General features: G+C 45.0%; 1 protein-coding gene across 7 annotated transcripts in view; it reads right to left on the bottom strand.

Annotated features, from left to right (window-relative positions):
- KCNIP1 (potassium voltage-gated channel interacting protein 1) overlaps positions 1–18322 on the bottom strand; it is a 268622-nt gene that overhangs the window by 28409 nt on the left and 221891 nt on the right. Inside the window, exon 1 of one of the 7 annotated variants that reach the window (XM_074313885.2) lies at positions 13783–13803. The exons of the other annotated variants lie outside the window; for them this stretch is intronic. The gene's annotated coding sequence lies outside the window, so the exon portion shown is untranslated. Of the gene's footprint in view, positions 1–13782; positions 13804–18322 lie in introns of those variants that run through there. 7 annotated transcript variants of the gene reach the window in all.

The raw sequence follows: 18322 nt of genomic DNA, 5'->3' as shown, positions 1-18322 counted from the left end.
ACAGGAAGCACGGCACACCATGCAGGGCCACTCGGGGAAGCCCCAGGGTTGGTCAGGAGTGGGGCGGGTCAGAGTGTGGCCCACGCCTTTATTGGGGTTTCCATGGGAAGGATGGGTGAGGCAGGATAGGTATGCTGGGTAAGCTTAGGATTAGAAAGTGTGAGTGTTTTTGGCAGCCTCTGAGCTATAGGGGTGGATGTGGGTTTCCTAGTTACGCTTTCCCCAGCCCGGGGGGTGATTTCGGGCAGAGGGAACACTTGGTGCGTGAGAGTTAGAAAAAGGAGATGGTTGGGGTGTGAGGTCTACATTGGTTGGTGTGTGTATGAAAGCACACTTGCAGTGGAGTCATTTGCTATCCCCGGAAATTAGCTCTGGGAGAGGCAGTTTCCCAGATGTCCAAGCATCCAGAATACAGAAAATAAGAAAACACCATCAATGGAGTTGGGGTCTGCAGTCAGTCAGATGTTGATACTGCTTCCTTTGATATTTCCTAGCTGGGGCATTGGGCATGGACATCCGCGGGGCCCCATTTCACGTACTCAGCATCTGTCCCCAAGATGACTGGAGAGCGCCAGCCTGTAGCCTGTAGCTCAGCCCGACCAGTGGGGTCTCTGCATGAGCAGGCAGAAGGGCCTTTGTAAAACAGTCTCACAGGACACATAGTGAAGTTGCGTCTAGTACGGGACGGGCACCTTGACAGGTAGTGTGATTGTAATGCTGTGGTTCTTGTTCCCAGTGAGGTGACTATTTGGTGCCTGAGGGACTTGGAATCCTAGTTGCAAATATAAAATAATAACTGAGAAGTGCAGCAAGGGGGAGCTATTTGGTGCTATGGGAGGGAGTGGCGGGGGCTCAGGTACAGTGGAGGCAGTCAGGGACGGCTTCTCTGAGGAAGTGACGGCGGCCCTGAAACCTGAAGGCATTGAGAGCCTATTAGATAGGAAGGAAGGTGAGTGTGTGTGTGTGTGTGTGTGTGTGTGTGTGTGTGTGACATTCTTAGTCGCGAGGGAAGATGAGGTGGAGTTTTCAGGAACCTCCTGTGTAGAGGCTCCGTCTGGGGACAGAGAAAACAAGGTGTTCAAAGGAGATACATCTGAATATCTCCCTCCCTCTAAAGCCTTTAATGGCTCCCCATTGCCTGCAGGGGACAGGCCATGCTCTTTAATAAGGCATTCAATGCCTTTCATGATCTGCTCCCTGCTTAGCTTTCGCGTGTTGTCTGTTGCTTCTCTCCCACCCACTGCCACCCTGCCACGTACACACCCACTCTCTGCAAATACTTGCAGTTCCCCCAACACGACTTCCTGGGTGACACTGTCATACCTTTGCACATGCTCCTGCCTCCACCTGGTGCCTGAGCTCTTTCCCTTTCTGCTGGGTGATTTCCTGGGCGTCTTCACATCTATGCTGTTGTACTGCACACAGCCAGGGGACACCATTTAGACTACAGTGTGAACGGTGCCTCCTGGAGTGGTACAGCCTTTCACAAAATGTCACCTCAGGGCTGCTTCCCCTCAAGTGCAAGTTTTTCTGTCTCCCCCAGACAGCATCGGTATGACAAGATCCCTCCCCTCCAGCGTCCGGCACGTTGGATGGTGGTACAGACAGGCTTTCTGTCTCCCTTGATCTTGGGCTCCTTGAGGGTTTGGCAAGTTCAGTCACTCACTTGATAAATATGCACAGAGCGCCTATTCTGTGCCAGGGAGTTCCAGGGGCCAGCAAGACGGTCACAAATAATCGTACAGAGGAATATGCAAGTATGAATTGTCTTAAGTGCTGCAAAGGAAGAGTGGGGCAGTAAGGAAATAAAACCAAAGGAAGGAAACCCATTTGAGTCAGAGGGAAGGAGAGTCTGCAGACATGTGAGCCGAAGCGTAAAAGTGAGTGTTAGGAAAAGAGTTTCAGGGAGAGGGAACAGCATGTGCAAGGACGATGAACTCAGCCTTTGGAGCAACTCAGTGGAGGCCAAGTGGCAGAACAGCATGACCAAGGGAGGAAGTGGTGTCAGGTGAGATGGCAATTGGTCAGATCTGTCCACTTTGGGTTTTTATCTTTACAGCAATGGGAAGCAGAGGTCTCCAGTTTATAATTGCCCCAAACTGGAAACGCACCCATCAACAGTGAAATAAACCACACTGTTCACATGTTCACACGATGAAATGCTACACAGTGATGTGAATGAATTAACAACAGCAGCATTTAACAATATGGATGAATGTAGAGTGCAAGTAAAATGAAGCTCTGCTCTTAGAAGTCTGGATAGCGGTTATCCTTGGAAAGGGGTTACTGGAATGGAACAAAAAGAGGGCTTCGGGGGTGCCGTAACGGTCTTTTTTATTCTAAATCTGGGTATTGGTTACATGGGTTCTGGTGCATATTATATTTCAAGAAGAGGTTTGTTTTTTGTTTGTTTGTTTGAAGTAGATGCAGAAAGACCTGCGAGGAGAGTGTTGCGACTGGCTGAGATGACGTTGACTTCGAAGGAGACCAGTAACGGGCGGTTTGGAACCTGTCTGGCAGGGAGTCCACCCGTCTCGCTGCTGTAGGGGAGGCCGTGTGTGAGGGAAGGGGACCGAGAGGAGACACGGAAGATTTTCCAGGCTTGAACAGTTGGATGCGTGGTGGAACTGTCCTGCAGCGGAGGCTGGAAGAGAGTTGTGTCACGCTTCTCTTTGTAACCCTGGCCCCAGCAATGGGGCTCTTACGGGGAGTGGGCTTGGTTAATGCTGACTTTGGCTATTTTGAGTCAGTAACCTGAAGAACGGTGCCTGGAGAACAGCTGGTTACCCCCCTGGTGTTCCCCACTTTTCATCTTCTTAGGCTGGTTCAGAGTTATTTGTTCTCCAAATGCAACAGCTTCATGCGTGTTTGTCAAGTGAACAGAACATATCTACTCCCCTTGTGGTACAAAACCAGGGTATGTGCACAGGCGCATATGTGTAATGGGTTCAGATGTTCCTGATCATTCTAGATGTGGAGAGAAGAGGAAAGGACATTTAGAGAGAGCCTCTCCTGCCAGTTGCTGTCTCCAGTGCGTTTCATACCCTGTACTATACGTGTATACTCCTTAAATTACCTCGCGAGGATTGTGTTATAAATACCCATTTTCTAGGTCATTAGGGCTTGGCTATTCGTCATCTGTGACAAAGTTGGAATTGGAACTGTGTTTGGTTTTGGTTGTGTCTCCCTGCTTCTGTCTGATCAGGGATGCACGTCTGGGGATCCACAGTGACGGAGGGTGATGAAGGCCAACACCCACCTCAGTCTCCAGGATGACAGGAAGGAACCCTGGTACTCAGAAAGTCCTCGGCAGTCTCTAAGAAAAGAGCAGCGCTAAGGTCCTGTTTTGCCATTTAGAAAACAACAACAGTCACCCATAATGTCTCTTTATAGGATAATAAAAATGAACCATCTGTGGTTCATTGGGAAATGTCTCAGGCTTATTAAAAATATATGAATTTTTACTTTAAGAAGAGGATGGCTGTGTTATTCAAAATTGTAAGCCAAGATGTATTATCTATTATTAATTTATTTTTAATAGACATCTTTCTTATAGATTAGCATTCTAATTACTTCTGAAAAAGTGGGCAGCAGTGAGGCAAGGTTTCCAATTAAAATTGTCGCGAAGATAAATTGAGGTCTTTGGCTGAGACCTCTTCAGCCTTTTGTCCTTTTCCCCATCTGGGATCAGTGACACATTTCATCCTGGGGGGGCCAGGCCGGATTCTCATCTGTGCTAGATCTGTCCCCGGCATTGGAGGTTCTCCTCGGGGGTGAACTGGCTTGCTTCCCACCGCGGTTTCTGCAAAGACACCTTCCGAGAGCCACACAGGTGAAGGTGAAGCCACCAGGGCAGAACTGCCTCTACTCTGCCTCTTGCTACTTTCCCTTCTCTCAGTTGCCTGCCCTTCCCAAGGCCCCTTACCTTTCTGTTTGCAATTCCTTCCCGCAAGCAAAACCCAAAAAGGACCTGCCGCAGTGACCTCAGCTCCCAGTATCTGACAGGAGAATTCATGGCATCTTTCAAAACTTTGACACAATTGAAAATTTCAGGATTTATAGTTTGACTGAGGCTCATTCATGTCAATTCAAATCAGATCGTGTTGACAAAGAGCCTTCTGTAGTCAGATGTTTGCATCTGTGAAGTTGGAGAAGTGACAAGAGTTGGATGCTGTGCCCAAGGAGTTTGGCTTGAATTTCGTACCTGTCACACACAATTGCATCACCTGCCCAATGGTGTTTCCTTGTGTGGGAAGGACACTCACTTCTCAGGGCCTTCTAGGGGGTCAGGTGCATACCCAAGACATGGCACATAGTAGGTATGCAGCAGGAAGGGAAAGGTGGGGCTCCTCTCCCTTCGCCTCCTGTCTATTCCTGGGTGAGGAGGGTGGGGTGGTGGCCTGAGCTCTGGATCACCCTGCCTGGGTGTCAATCTGGCGCCGTCTCTAAGGGACAATGTGTAGGAGGGCTGGCCATCCCTGGGGAGGCCAGCATAGGCCAAAGAACACCGAACACATCCTGCAACTCCTGGTTCCCATTCTCTGGGCTTCGATTCCTTCTGCAGGAAAGAGGGGCGTGGTGGTGGGGGAGCAGGAGCAGTGGATTTCTACTGTTCTAGCCTTGGGCAGTTCTCTGTATTTTTAGTTCATTAATCAATCATGGATCTAGTTTCCAGAAACTTCTCTAGTCACCTTGAACCTATGCTATTTTCAATTTATATTAATTTCCTCTTGATATACCAAGTTTCATTAAGTTTATTAGTTTTGGGTAAGTTAAACTTCTTTTAATCGGTTCTAGTTTACCTCTTTTAATCTAATTTTAGTACGTTACGGATTTGTTCAACCTTCATTTATTTGTTTAACAGGCCTAGAAGCATGTCCATATTCAGATTTTAGGAAGGGGAAGATTATATAAAAGAAGTTTAATGAATTCCTATGTAAAGACACGCTGAGTGCTTTCTCATTTGTTAATCTTTTATCTTCCCAGCAATTCTGGGAGGTGTTATTAGTATCCTCAGTTTGCCATTGGATAAACTAAGTCTCGAAAAGCCTAAGTGACTCACGCAGGGTGAGTGTAAGTGTTTGTACTGGGATCTCTCTGATCGCACAATGTTGCTTGCACGGTGTTGCAACAGAATGTCGCAATGGTGTAATGTGCGCCCAGCTTCTTTCTGCCTTCCTTATCCTCTTTACACATCCGAGAGACGGAAGTTGATATTCCTGGAGTTGCTCAGTGTGGATTCTTTGCTTCTCCTGACCAGTAGGATTTTTTAAAAGCATCCTTGCCTTATGCGAAAAGGCTTGGCAAAGGCATGGAGTGGAGACTCGAGAGGAGGGGTCCTCCAGGGCTCTCGTCTAGCTGCCTGCTTCTTTCCTGTTGCACTAGCCTTGGTGGGATCTCAGTTGAGAAAATGCTGTGACTGCTGCAGGTTAACGCAGACCTGGCTGAGCAGCAACCCGTACGTTTAATACCACACATATTTAACTGCATCTAGCCAATGAGGGCGTTGCATGTTTCAGGATCTTTACTTAGGTGGTTCTTGGGGAAAATCGAGGGCATGTGTATCAAGCATTTTTGAATTATGTCTCTATTAGTATCTGTGAATGTCTCCCCAGGGAGGCCAGGAAAGCTCTATTAGCAGAGCAGTTTAAAACAGGATTGGAGGAAGCAGTGGGGGAATATCCCATAGGGAACGATAATTATAAACAACACTTCCATGTAAACAGGACTTAATGGGTTTTCTATATTGAATTCCAGAGAGTGAGACTCTTGAGTGGGTGTCTCAGCACCCACTCCAGGGCTGTACCCCTGAAATGCTGGGAGCTGAGGCAGAGGTTCAGTGGGCCCTGCTGGTTCCCTGGGCACCAGACGCCTCTCAGACTATAACTCTGCTGAGCTGTGGGCAGCATGATGATAATGGCATTGTTGTGTGACCTTGAGGAAGTGACCTTGGGCAAATCACTTCCTCCCTTTGGGCCCTTACAGAATATTTATTGAGTTAGCACTGAGCTAAATATTCTCAGCCCATTCATTTCAATTAATCCAACATCCTGCAAGGCAGGTTATATTACCTCACTTTACAGATTGGGAAACTAAGTCTCATGGAAATTAAATACCTTCCTCAAGGTCATTCGTCAACAAAGGGGAGAGCTGGGGTTTAAATTCTGGCTTCTGACTCCAATTCCAGGGTTATTTCCATGGCTCCAGATCATCTCCATGCTCTTTAGGGTCTTGTCAAGCTAAACATTCTATGAAATATACTTTTTTGACGCCAGAGGCTTGGTGATCTCATCTTGGCTTTTGCAACACTCCCTTCACTTATTTTGACTCTAGCAGCCATGGAACAGAAATATCACTCATTAGTTGTGTGTGTGCTGATGGTTCCAGCGTTCTAGGGGTTATAGCTTGGCCCAGTGCACACATAAGGAATTCTAACTGATGGTTGGTTGTCGTGGTGATGGTGCCACAGAGAAATGCTGTGGCCCTGGCTGGGTCACATGCCTTCTGTCCACCTTGGAAGCAAGTACATCATGGGACATGAAGACTTCAAGGTTAGACAGACCTTACATGTCACTCAGTGGTTTTCAAACTCCTGTAAAGGCAAGGACATCTTAATGAAAGGAAATTTTGCTGGGAGGCTAAGTATGTAAGAGAGATGCTGGATTAGAGCAGGAGATCAGAAGGCCGTTTTCCTTCCCCACATCCCAGGAGGGGATTTTTGCAGATAACCATGTAGAAACTACTGATATGATTCAAACTGCTCATTTTCTAGTTGGCCAGGCGGAGTCCAGAGAGGGTCACTGATTTGCCTGAGGCACAGGACTGAGTGGAGGCCAGGCCTACTGATATGCCCCCCAGGGCGCTTTTCTTACTCATGTAGAAGTGGCAAGGACGGTGCCAGGGTGGGGGCTTGAGAGAATCCCCAGGTTCTTTGCTTTGCGCAGGGATGATCACTAATTTGTCCATTCATCCATCATTCACCAGTTTTCACTAGGTGTCTACCTGTCAAGTATGAGCGCTTGCTCTATTCTTGGACTATCCTCTGAATTACCCAGAGCAGGCCAGAGGGGAACAGCACCTTCTGGGAATATTTGGGGTGTGTATTAGGAAGAGAATAGCGAGGTTGGAGAAGAAGCTGGGCTTTGGAGGAAAACAAAGGCCCACTGGAGAGGAGCAAGAAGTAACTCTGTGTACGGTGTGGGATGTAGCACCTTTGCTGGTGAAGATGGAAGCCTTTGTTTTGGGCCCCAGTACATTCCAAGGTGGGAGGAAGCTTTGGAGATCAATCCGTGGGCTCGCCATTCAGTGGTTATTTCTTCCTTCAGTCAACCCTTCCTGAGCATGTCCTGTGTGTCGGGCATGAGCTGCGCAGGATGTGTGGAGAACAGGGCAGACAGAATCACTCTCTCCATGAGGTAGCCCCTCCCCACATCTGTCCTTTGTCTGCAGGATAAAGGCGCCCATTCATTTGTTCACTCACTCAATGAACGTTTGTTCCTGGTTCCAGACCCAGCTGTCTTCCTAAAGTTGATTCCCTCAGGAAGCACAACTTAAAGTGATTAAAATCATCTCCTCTCTAGCTTTTAAGAGTAGCTAACAATCTAAGCCAGTATACTGTGTGAGCACCATACGTAACGAAAAATATTTTACTCAGGCTCATCACACACAAATTCACTGACAAAAGGATTGCCTAAGCAGGGATCTGTGTTTCAAGAGTAATTCAAGGTCAGCCTGTAGAAGAAATGGAACGCAGGTAAGTTTTGATGGAGATGGATTAAAAGCAGGGAAGTCAGGCAGAGAATGAATGGAAAGAAAGCCCCCAGGAGCATAAGAGAGGTTTGGAGCCCTGGAGCTGGGTAGAGAGAAGGTGAGGGGCGCAGGGAAGGTGACGGCAGGGTGGAGGAATCCATGGACAGCTTTGACTGTTTAATCTTTGAACGTTGACTTGAAGGAAATAAAGGAACAATACTGTAGTGCTTACTCATTTCAAGAGCATTGGATCAATGGAGACTGCACTGAATGTACTGAACAAATGACTGTGTGTGACCTGGAACTCTATTTCAGCAAACCTGAAATGCCCAGCCCGAGACATGCCTGAAGAAGTAACGAGACAGACTGTTCTTTACAGGCAGCTTTGTGGACATGGAGACAAAGGTTGGCTTCCTCCCTGCGCCTGGTTTTGTCTGGGGGTTGGTGTTCTGGCCACACAGCTCAACTGCAAGGTGGGCTGCCGGGACTGCCTTCGTAGCGTGGAGTCTCTAGAGATCGAAGCACAAAGAGCAGTTGGTAAACTACAGATTAGCTAAGCTGACTCCCAGACGCCAGTGATTATATGATGTAATGTACTGGGCATCCAGGTGGACCACGGAGGTTCAAGGGCTGGCCTCAGCCCTGGCTAAGTCTCCTTCCTGTCACTGCCTCCCCAGGTCCCTCCCTTTCTCTCTCACTCCCACTTGTTTACCTCTTTCTTCTCTGCCACTTCTGACCATTTTTCTCTTCTCTTCTACCTCTCACCTTCCTATTTTGTTTCTCCTCTTCTCCTTTCTCTCCAGTTTCTTCTGAAATTGAAAACATTATGGACTGTCTAAGCAGGTTTATTTTCTTCCTTAAGTAGATTTTACATTCACTTTTCTTACCATAAAATCAGGGGGCGATCTTTCTGTGTTGATACCCAGGAATAGGCATCGTTATCTTTAGTTCTGAGCACTGTTGTCACAACAGTGCTCAGCCCTGGGGGAAAAGTGGGATTGGGTTGTGGGTGGGGAAAGCTATGGGCACTTGCGCTTTGTATTGTAAGGGATTGTTTTCAAAAGCAAGAATTCCTTCATGTAGGACTGTGTCATTCCATTGCAAATGTGTTTTTACAAATAAGCTAAGTTGAACAATTTACATTTCTTTTTCTCCGAAGAACCTCAAACCAGTTATATACAGTTGCTTTGGCGCACGTGTGGCTCTCTCTCTTTCTCAGAATCTATGATCTTGGATAGAAAAAGAAATTTTAAAAAGTTTGTCATGCTTGCTATGACAGACTGCAAAATACCAGCTATTCTGTACCAGCAAATCTCGTGTGTCTGGGCGCTGGATTTTAGGAGGTTTTGTCAGCTGCAGGATGGGTTTGGGGGAAAGTGTGCAGGTAGCCACTAACCTGGAGGCAGCCCCATTTTGTTGGTCAGGCTAGGGGTCTTCAGGCTGTGGCTTCTAGGCCTGGGCAGCTCTGGATGCCCCTCTGAAACCCAAAGGACTGGGAAGGCTTCTGAACAGAGTGTGTTCTCCTGTTTGGAGGGGAGGGGACGTCCTGGCTGTCCTCTTGCTGGTCATACACGTAGAGAAGTTTCAGAGACAGAGCTGGAGCAGGAGACAGGGTTGTACTCATGGGGATGAAAGGTCTAGGGGAACCCCTCCCACGTACCTTGAAAGAGGTACACCCTGGGAACATCCTAAACCTTGACAGCATAAAAATAATATAATGAACAGATTTGGTAGGTGGAGAGAAAAATGGGAGAAGTGGAGGAAGTAAAAGTGTCCTTGCCTTCCGATATTTCAGAGATGGTGGGCAGTAGACACTGCTTCAAGCCATATTTAAGTAATAAAGGATTAAGTGTACCTTATAAAGTATAACTGCATCTACAAAAGAATTAAAAATAACTAACCAAATCCAGAGGTAGAAAGAAGAAAAAGAGAAAAGTTTGGGTCTAATATTGTAAAGGAGTAATCCACTCAAGCTGATTTATTTATTCAGTGGTAGGTGGGTGTCCGAACCATGTGTGTGTGTGTGTGTGTTGGTGTGTGTATGTGTGTGTGTGTGTGTGTGTGTGTGTGTGTGTGTGTAAGCAAGGCCAGGCTCTAGGGAGAATACATTCCTTGCCTCTTCCAGCTTCTGGTGGCTGCCAGCACTCCTTGGCTTGCGGCCACCTGACTTCAATTATTTCCTCCATCTTCACATCACCTCTCCTTTTCTGTCTGTGCCTGATCTCTGCCTTCCTCTCTTTTATTACACTCATGATGGTTGGACACATAGGACCCAACCAGATAATTCAAGATAATATCATCTAAGATCCTTAACTTAATCACACCTGCAAAGAACCTTTTTCCTTATGAGGTGACATGTACAGGTTCCGGGGATGAGGCCCTAACATCTTTGGGTGGCCATGATTCCGCCCACTACAACCTAACTGTATGACGTTATGAGAACTTTACCAGGAGGAATAATACAAATATTTGATGCATAGAAATAGTCCTATTCCCTGTGCTCCATGCACAGTTTAAGTGCAAGTTTTGCTGCATTTGGACAATGCATTTAGAAAGTGCTTTCGAGTGGGACTCAGAAAGACTTTGAGTCTTAAAATTGTCACTTCCTAGCCATGTAGCCTTGAAGTCAAAGCTCTAGAGCCTCAGTTAAAAAAACAAACACACACACACACACAAACACACACTATAAAATCAGTTCAATAATAATATAAGATCCTTATATCTCATGGAAATTTTTTTGCTATGCAGGTCAAACACTAGATAGTCTATGAAGTCCTAGACAAGCACTTAGTCCATAAGAAATGGGTAAAGCTGGATATGTGTGTGTCGTCGGCTTCATTTGAACCATATTCCAGATTTGTTGCCATTCAGTGGATCCAGCAAACTTCCGGAGTAATACCACATGTGAGTCTCACTACTTCCACCAGTGCTTTGACCTGGAATAGTGACTGTCCTCTGAAGTTACCGTGGCAGGGCCAGGAGACATGATGCTTTGGTACTTCCCCATCTACCACTGCGTTTCATCGGTACAACAACAATATGCAGCATTATGACTATTGTTATGAGTTCCTTGTGTCAGCAAAAAGATAGGTTGAAGTCCTAATCCTGGTACCTGTCAATGAAATCTCATTTGGAAATAGGGTCTTTGCAGATGTAACCAAGTTAAGACAAGGTCATTCCGGTGGGCTGTAACACAATATGACTGGTGACCTTATAAAAAGAGGAAAGCACCATGTGAAGACAGAGACACACAGAGAGAAGTTGGCCATGTGAAGATGGAGATAGGTAGGAGTTATGCTGCCACAGCTAAGGAATACCTGGGGTTGCCAGGAACTGGAAGAGACATGGGAGGGTTCTCCTCCAGGGGCTTCCAAGGGAGCAGAGCCCTGTCAGCTCCTTGCTTTTGGACTTATAGCCTCCAGAACTGTGCACGAATACACTTCTCTTGTTATAAGCCACCCAATGAAGTAATTCATTGCAGCAGCCCTAGGAGATGAATGGAAGCATTATCCTCACTTCTCTATGTTTACAAATGGGAAAAGTGAAAGCTAGAGAAGAAAAGGGACGCACCCAAGTCACACAACTGATAAATGGCACATGCAGGATTGGAACCCAGCTCTTTTGACTTTGGGCCCAATATCTATACCATTTCAAAATTACTACTGAAAAATAAAATAAGAATGTCAAGGGCCTAAGAAAGATTACTGATGGGTTCTTCAGAGATGTTCCAACTGCTCTCCTTAGAATGACTATGTCACATTTGTCCCAATGTATTTGGTAGGAGGTGGTATTTTCCCCTTAGTACTCAAATAAGTGAACAGAGTTTCCCACACCACATACTCATTAAAAATAGCATTTTGGAACATATCTTGAACTCTATGTATAGTATAGACATAATAACCAACCATTTCTGGAGCTAGCTTACTTGTTGAAGCACTTGCTGTCCAGGAAAGAGGGCGAAATTTTAGAGAAAAATACCTCCTCGTGGCTATTGCTGAGCCTGTCAAAATTTTATGTAATGGCTCTAAGCTTGTCTTCTTCCTTATATAAAGGGAACAATGACATCTACTTTCCAGTCTTATTTAAGTTTTTCCTTAGTGTGTTTTTTTGAGGGTTACATTAGCTCATGTATATAAATGCACCTGGTACTAAACCTGGGACATTGTAGGTGCTGAATAAATGTTAATCCCTTCGATCACCAAGGGTTACTGAAGGCAGTCCCAAGCATATGTTCTCTACATTTCACCTTAATCCCCTCATTGCTATAACATTAAATGAATAACTAACATCTTCTGTGGTAATAAAACCAAAAGCTGTAAGCTTGAGCAGCTAAGGTAGGCGAGGGAGATGGATACTTCTGAATATGGAAAGGAAGAGTGGGGTAACATTTCCACTGCATCTTTAGTCTTATAAGGCAGTAAGTAGCTCTGGCATTAATTTATATTCTTGGGGGTATCTGCTCGGAAGCTCTGAGCAGGGTAGAACATGTTCTCCTGGGACCTGGTGGGGAACAGGGCCTTTGTGCATTTGTTATGGACTGGCAAGCTGAGCAAGGAGTTTTACAAGAGCACATCTGAGGGACCAAGGGCCAGGAAGGGTCTGTATGTACACATGGAATACTCTCATAGACTGTTAGATTTCAGGTGGTTTTTAAGAAATAAAAAGGGTTCTGAATGTGCTTCAGTTTTCAAAAACCTCAAGGAAACACAATCATAGACTCCCAGAAACATAGATTCACTACCTTTTAGCTAAAGCATAAAGAGCTCTTCCTTACACACAGGCCTAAGATAGAACAGAGGAAGGGGAGCTAGACCTGCTGAAACAGGGATGAAGGGTTCAGAGCCTGCCCTACACCCCCATCACAAAACTTAATACAAAGAAACCTTCGGGTCACTCAAGAATTCCATGAAGCAGAGATAGAAAATCATCAATATTCTCCAAAGGAAACTGAGATCCAGATGATTTGACCAAAGTTAACCAGAGATAGATCATTGACAGAAACCAGAGCTCATCCAGCCACATAATCCTGCACTTCAGTCTCCAGTCAACCTCAGCTTTTGTTGGTATTTTAGCTTGCTATCCTTTGTCTGCCAATATATTTCATTATTATGTAAGGTTATGACATGTAACACCTCTTTGAAGAGAAATTCTGTCTACACTATGTAGTTATGGAAGAATATACATCGAATACACATTGTTTATACACTGCATACACATTGAATATACAGTGTTGGAGTGTGGGCTTATTTAAAGTATTGCTCTTCAAAATCGGAATCTTTCCAGGAGTCTCCTTTTGTGTGATAAGAATCATATAGAAAAACTATGTTCTATCTGGAACAAAATCTGAGGAGGAAGAAAATACTCTTCATTTATTCAGGTCCTTTAACTTTAGAAACCGAACCACTGACTTTCTAGTCATTAACAGTGTGGTTAACCTGAATTTTTGACTACATTCTCATTAAGGAATAGAAGCTAAAGTCACAGCTGATGAGGTGGTTTTAGAGAAAGGGTTCTTATGAGGGTTGAAATTTAAGGGTTGGAGAAAGGAACTGACATTTGTTAAATGTCTTCTAATTGTCAGGCACTGTGGTTAGTATTTTACTAAAGTTTTACCATCACAATCTTCCCAAGTACTTTTTCAAGTTAATCAGTATAATGACGTTTAAAAGTCATTGGCTTCAATGAACAATATAGGTATCAGATATTTTGAGAAAGGACTGTGATGTATTGTGCTAGTCTCTCACAGCTAGTAATCCATCAAGACTCACACGCACAAAGGGTCTGAAGAGACGGTGCCTTACCCCCCTTAAGCCCGACCACTCTGCAGACGCGGCGTTTCAGCACCACGGACAGCGCTACCACTGGGGCATTATGAGCAAGGCAGGGATCAAAACCGCTCAGATTTAGCCGGGCTTTTTAAAAATCTCTCGGGTCTCCGCGCTACTTTCCTTGCATTTTCTAAACTACTCTCACCCAGCCTAAACCGAAAAACACACATTTATATAAAACAGAGAGGTCTGAAGGTTCACTTACCGTCTGACAAGTCAATCAGCCCGAGGTAGTGCAAAAGTTTCAGAGAGGAGCACACGACCACCACTATTCCCAAGGTCTGCAGCCCCTCCGACTCCCCCTCTGCCCACATCCTCTCGGAACACGGACGCACCAGCAAGACGCCAGGCGGGCATTGGAAGCCAGAAAACCAGGCTTCCAAGCGCCCTTCCTGCTGTTCTCCTAAGTGCTTGGTTTATTTTCACCGGTCTTCTTCCTCGCCCTCCCTCTCTCCCTCCCTCCCTCCCTCCCACTCCCCCCATTCCCTCCACCTTTCTCCTCCTCCTAGCTGGTAATCGCTGTGTTGTTTTATAGTAATCTTTACTTTTATTTCCTCTTCTCCCAAGGCAATCTCCCCAGAGGTTTAACCAACGCCTAAACATCTGCTATCTGAGTGTAACCATAATAGGCAGTGTCTCATGACATTTTCTCTTTGAGACTCAGAGGGAATTTGTGTGAGTGTAGACTATTTCAAAGACATAGGAAGAGGTTTACTACTTTCAATCTGAGATAAACTTAGAGGTGCAGGCTATTTTCCAAAGGGACAATAGTTTGTACTTCTTCACTAAAAAACTAATCAAGCTTACATATTCTGGAATACAGGTGGTCCCTGTTTGACATCACAAAGTGTCGCTGGAAACTGTATTCCCAAGAAAGTAATTGCAAACTGGGTTGAGTACACAGTTATATTTGTGTTGGGGCAGGTTTCATACCAGTAGCAGAAATCATTAAAAGCAAAACTGAATGAGCAACACTTATGGAAATAAAGAAAAACAAAGCAAAACAAACAACAACAACAACAAATAAACAAGGAAGCAAAAGCAATGCTATTGGTGTGTCCTGAGGTTCCAGGCTCTGTGGCAAACTTGACAGTCTTCCTACCCTGAATTGTCAGCAGTGAGCCTGGTGGGGAAGAGTGGCCAACATGAGGAAGAGAGATTGGAGACTTAGGGTCATAGAGGCCTGTCTGGGAAAGTGCCTTGATCTCCATGAGGCCCAATTTCCTCTTCTGTGAATAAAACTACCTCAAGTAAGGGAACCTATGGCAAATGTGAGGCTACAATGCACCTACCAAAGGCTGGTCTCAGGTTCTGAGAATACATGTTGGTGGCAGCAATCTGGGGAAAAGACATTCTCATGAATTGGTGGTAGGAATGGAAATTTGTACCACCTCTTGGGAGGGAAAAATATATATACACTATTTGATCCTGAAATTTCATTTCATTCACAGAGATGCCTACTTATGTGCATAAAAATATATGCATCATTTGTTTATAACAGCAAAAGGCTGAAAAAAAATATGCTCATCTGTGAGGAAACATTAAATAAATTATAGTGCATATATGAAAGGAATACTATATAGTCATTAAAATTATACAACACATTTATCTTTTCCTGGAAGAATACTGAAAATATATTAAAGTGAAAAAAGTAAGTTATTTAGTACATTACCGTTTTAATTTTGGAAAGGGACACACACACACACACACACACACACACACACACACACACATGCTGGAATATCCACAATATATTTCCAGAAGGATACACTGATAATTGAGTTAGTTTTCTCTGGAGAGAAGAGCTGAGATTTTGGGGTCAGAAGGAGACCCACTGTTGAAATGTTCTCCCAGGTATGTGTGTAATCAGTTTTAAACAACAATAGTAACTAAATGTGAATGCTGGTCTCTCCTTCCTTTCCTCCTTTGTGATAGGGGGAGACAGTCTACATATGTGAGTGAGACTCAGGAAACGCTTGTCTTCTCTGCCTGCACCTCCCCTGCTGGTTCTATATATCAGCCTCCTGGACAGTGGTGTCTTGGAGCCAGCCTATTCCAGCTTGTGAAAGCTGATTGGTAAATTTTCAGGAAATCAGCAGGGCAGTTGTTAAGTCTTTGGTGGCATGAGATCAGCCACAATAGGGGTATTTGCACTATGGAAATTGGCAAACATTGTACTTGAGTACACCAGTTTACCAGGACACCAGTCTGCCATTCCAGATCCCAGCTGCCCTGAAGGAAACCTGATTAATTCACATGTCCAGAGGTGTTCCTGACTTACTGAATCTCCTCTCTTCTGGAGCTCTAGTAAGTGTAATATTTAACCTAGTAGGCTTAGGGGATTTCAGGGAAAGCCAGACATGAGGAAGTAAATTAGAGCAGAGAGAATTCCAAGTTTCTGCTAAGTCAGTACTTTATTCTCTTGGCTTCTCTAGCCTGTACCTCTCCTGGTTTCTACCTGCTCCTTCCTCTCTCTCTACTGCTTCTTTCCAACAATTCTCTGCTTTCTAAGACTGGTGCCATCCCTGACTCTTTCCCACCTCTGCATTGTTCACCTTTGCAAGCTTATACGTGCTCACTGCTCTAGAGATCAGCTCTGGGCAGATGTGCTCTGGTCTCAGCCACCTTGCTGTCCTATATTTTCACTTTTTTGCCCTATTTCACCTCACATACAACATTCCCAGGGCAGTCCCACAAACAGGTATTAGATGCAAGCCAGGTGCCAGGACCTAGACTGAATCCCTTGCTGCTTTCTGGAATTTCGGGGAATGAATGACACGGGAAGGAGGAGTAGCATTTCCCATTCTGCCTTGATGTCACCATGTAAAGACTTAAACTATTCCAAGAATTCTGGCCTCAAAGACAAGTCCTGTCCTGATGGTCTCCTAACCCTGAACTTCAGGAACACCCACCTTTCAGGTGAGTTATCTAAATTGCCATCAGACAGACTTAACTGCTATGATTTTCTAGAAATTGTGGGGTGCATTACACAGGCGATCTCCCTGAATTCTCCACCATATCTTTGGAGGTATTGCCACTTTTCCTCCCCAAGAAAATCGAGGGAAATTCAGGTCTCCTAGGTAGCGGGTGTCTGGGTGTCGCACGCAGGTCTACCTGCCACCAAAATCCATGCTCTCCCCATATATCCAGCTGATAAAAGGTTTGGCACTTGTGAGAAATTCATGAATTGCTTCTTACAGAAACTACCTTTCTTTCCCATCACATTTCCATCCAGCACCATGTGGTATCTGCACAATTCTTCCCTCTACATATAACCTCCTTTAAAATTTTTATTGAAGTTCCCTCTTTCACTTGATGAGAAATTTTTGCCCTACCAGGAGCACTTATGGAATCCACTTCACAAATTGCTTTTTTCTTATTTCCATATAGATTGTGAGGTGAATACATTTCCATTATAGACAGGAGCCTGCACAAAACTGGACACTTCTCTTACTAATTTGTCCCAAATTACTATATATTTTTTTGAACAAGAATCATCACTTGGTTGGTCCTTTTTATTTCTTTATCAGAACTGATGGGCGGTTTTTTCTCCAGTCTGTTTGCCATAAAGAAACAAAGGTTTGATCATTTCACGAGACATTCTCTCTGGGTGAGGATGGCAGGGGTAGGGGAGGGGTAGGATGGGGATGGAGGGGGGAGGAGGGTGGGCAGTGACCTGACCTCATGTACCAGGTACCTGACTTTTGTTCTGATCCAGACACCACGGAAGTCTGGGTTCTAATTCAGACCTTCGCATCCTGACAAATGGATACTGGACATGGTCTTCAAGGTCCCTTAGGAATCTTGGGGACCAAGATGGTCACACTGACGAATGAATGCCTAGTGTCTTAGTCAGCGCAGGATGCTATAACAAAATGCCATAAACAATACACTGGTTATTTCTCACAGTTCTGGAGGCTGGAAAGTTTGAGCTCAGGGTGCCAGTGGGCTCAGTTCTGGTGAGGACCCTCTTCCTGACTTGTAGACGCTTGCCTGCCTTCTTGCTGTGTGCTCACATGGTGGAGAGAGAGGCTAGTCTCTTCCTCTCATCTCATCATGAAGGCTCTACCCTCATGACTTCATCTCAACCTCGTTACTTCCCCAAGGTATCACCTCCAAATACCATCACATTTGGAATTAGGGCCTCATCATGTGAATTGGGGGATGGGGGCACACAGATCACAGATCAAAATGGTCCATGGGACCAAGTGTCTGGTTCACAGAATCTCTGGGTTTAAATTTTAGCTCTGCCACCTACTAGCTGTGTGACTTGGGGCAAATCATTTAGTCTTTTGTCGTCAGTTTCTGGCTCTGAAAAATGGGGATAATACTGGAACCTGTGCCATAGGATTGTTTCAATAATTAAGTGAGATAATGCCATAAGCTTCTCAGGACAGTCCCCGATACCCATGCATGGAGTTGTCCGTGGAGGCTCAGAGCACAGCCTTGGCCAGGCTGCCTGCCTGACTCTGAACTCTGCCCCTTACTTAGCTCTCTGTGACCACTGGCGAATTATTTAACCTCTCTGCCCTGAGTTTTCTCACCTGTAAGACAGAGATCATCTTAGTACCTATTTCAGATAGTTGTGAAGATTGAAATAAAGTAGTGATTTTATTCATTTAAATAACTGGTAGTAATATTATCACTGTTACTATCTATATGCTCAAGGAGATACACGGAGTCCCATGGAAAAGTTGTACGTTGAGTATATATAGTTTGAAGGTTTGGATCTTGAGAGAGGAAAT

This window comes from Rhinolophus sinicus, chromosome 5 (genome assembly GCF_057876585.1).
Source record: "Rhinolophus sinicus isolate RSI-liver-muscle chromosome 5, RSI-T2T, whole genome shotgun sequence".
Taxonomy (NCBI): Eukaryota; Metazoa; Chordata; class Mammalia; order Chiroptera; family Rhinolophidae; genus Rhinolophus; species Rhinolophus sinicus.
Note: the sequence above shows the minus strand (reverse complement) of the source record. Positions and strands in the feature narration are given on the sequence as shown.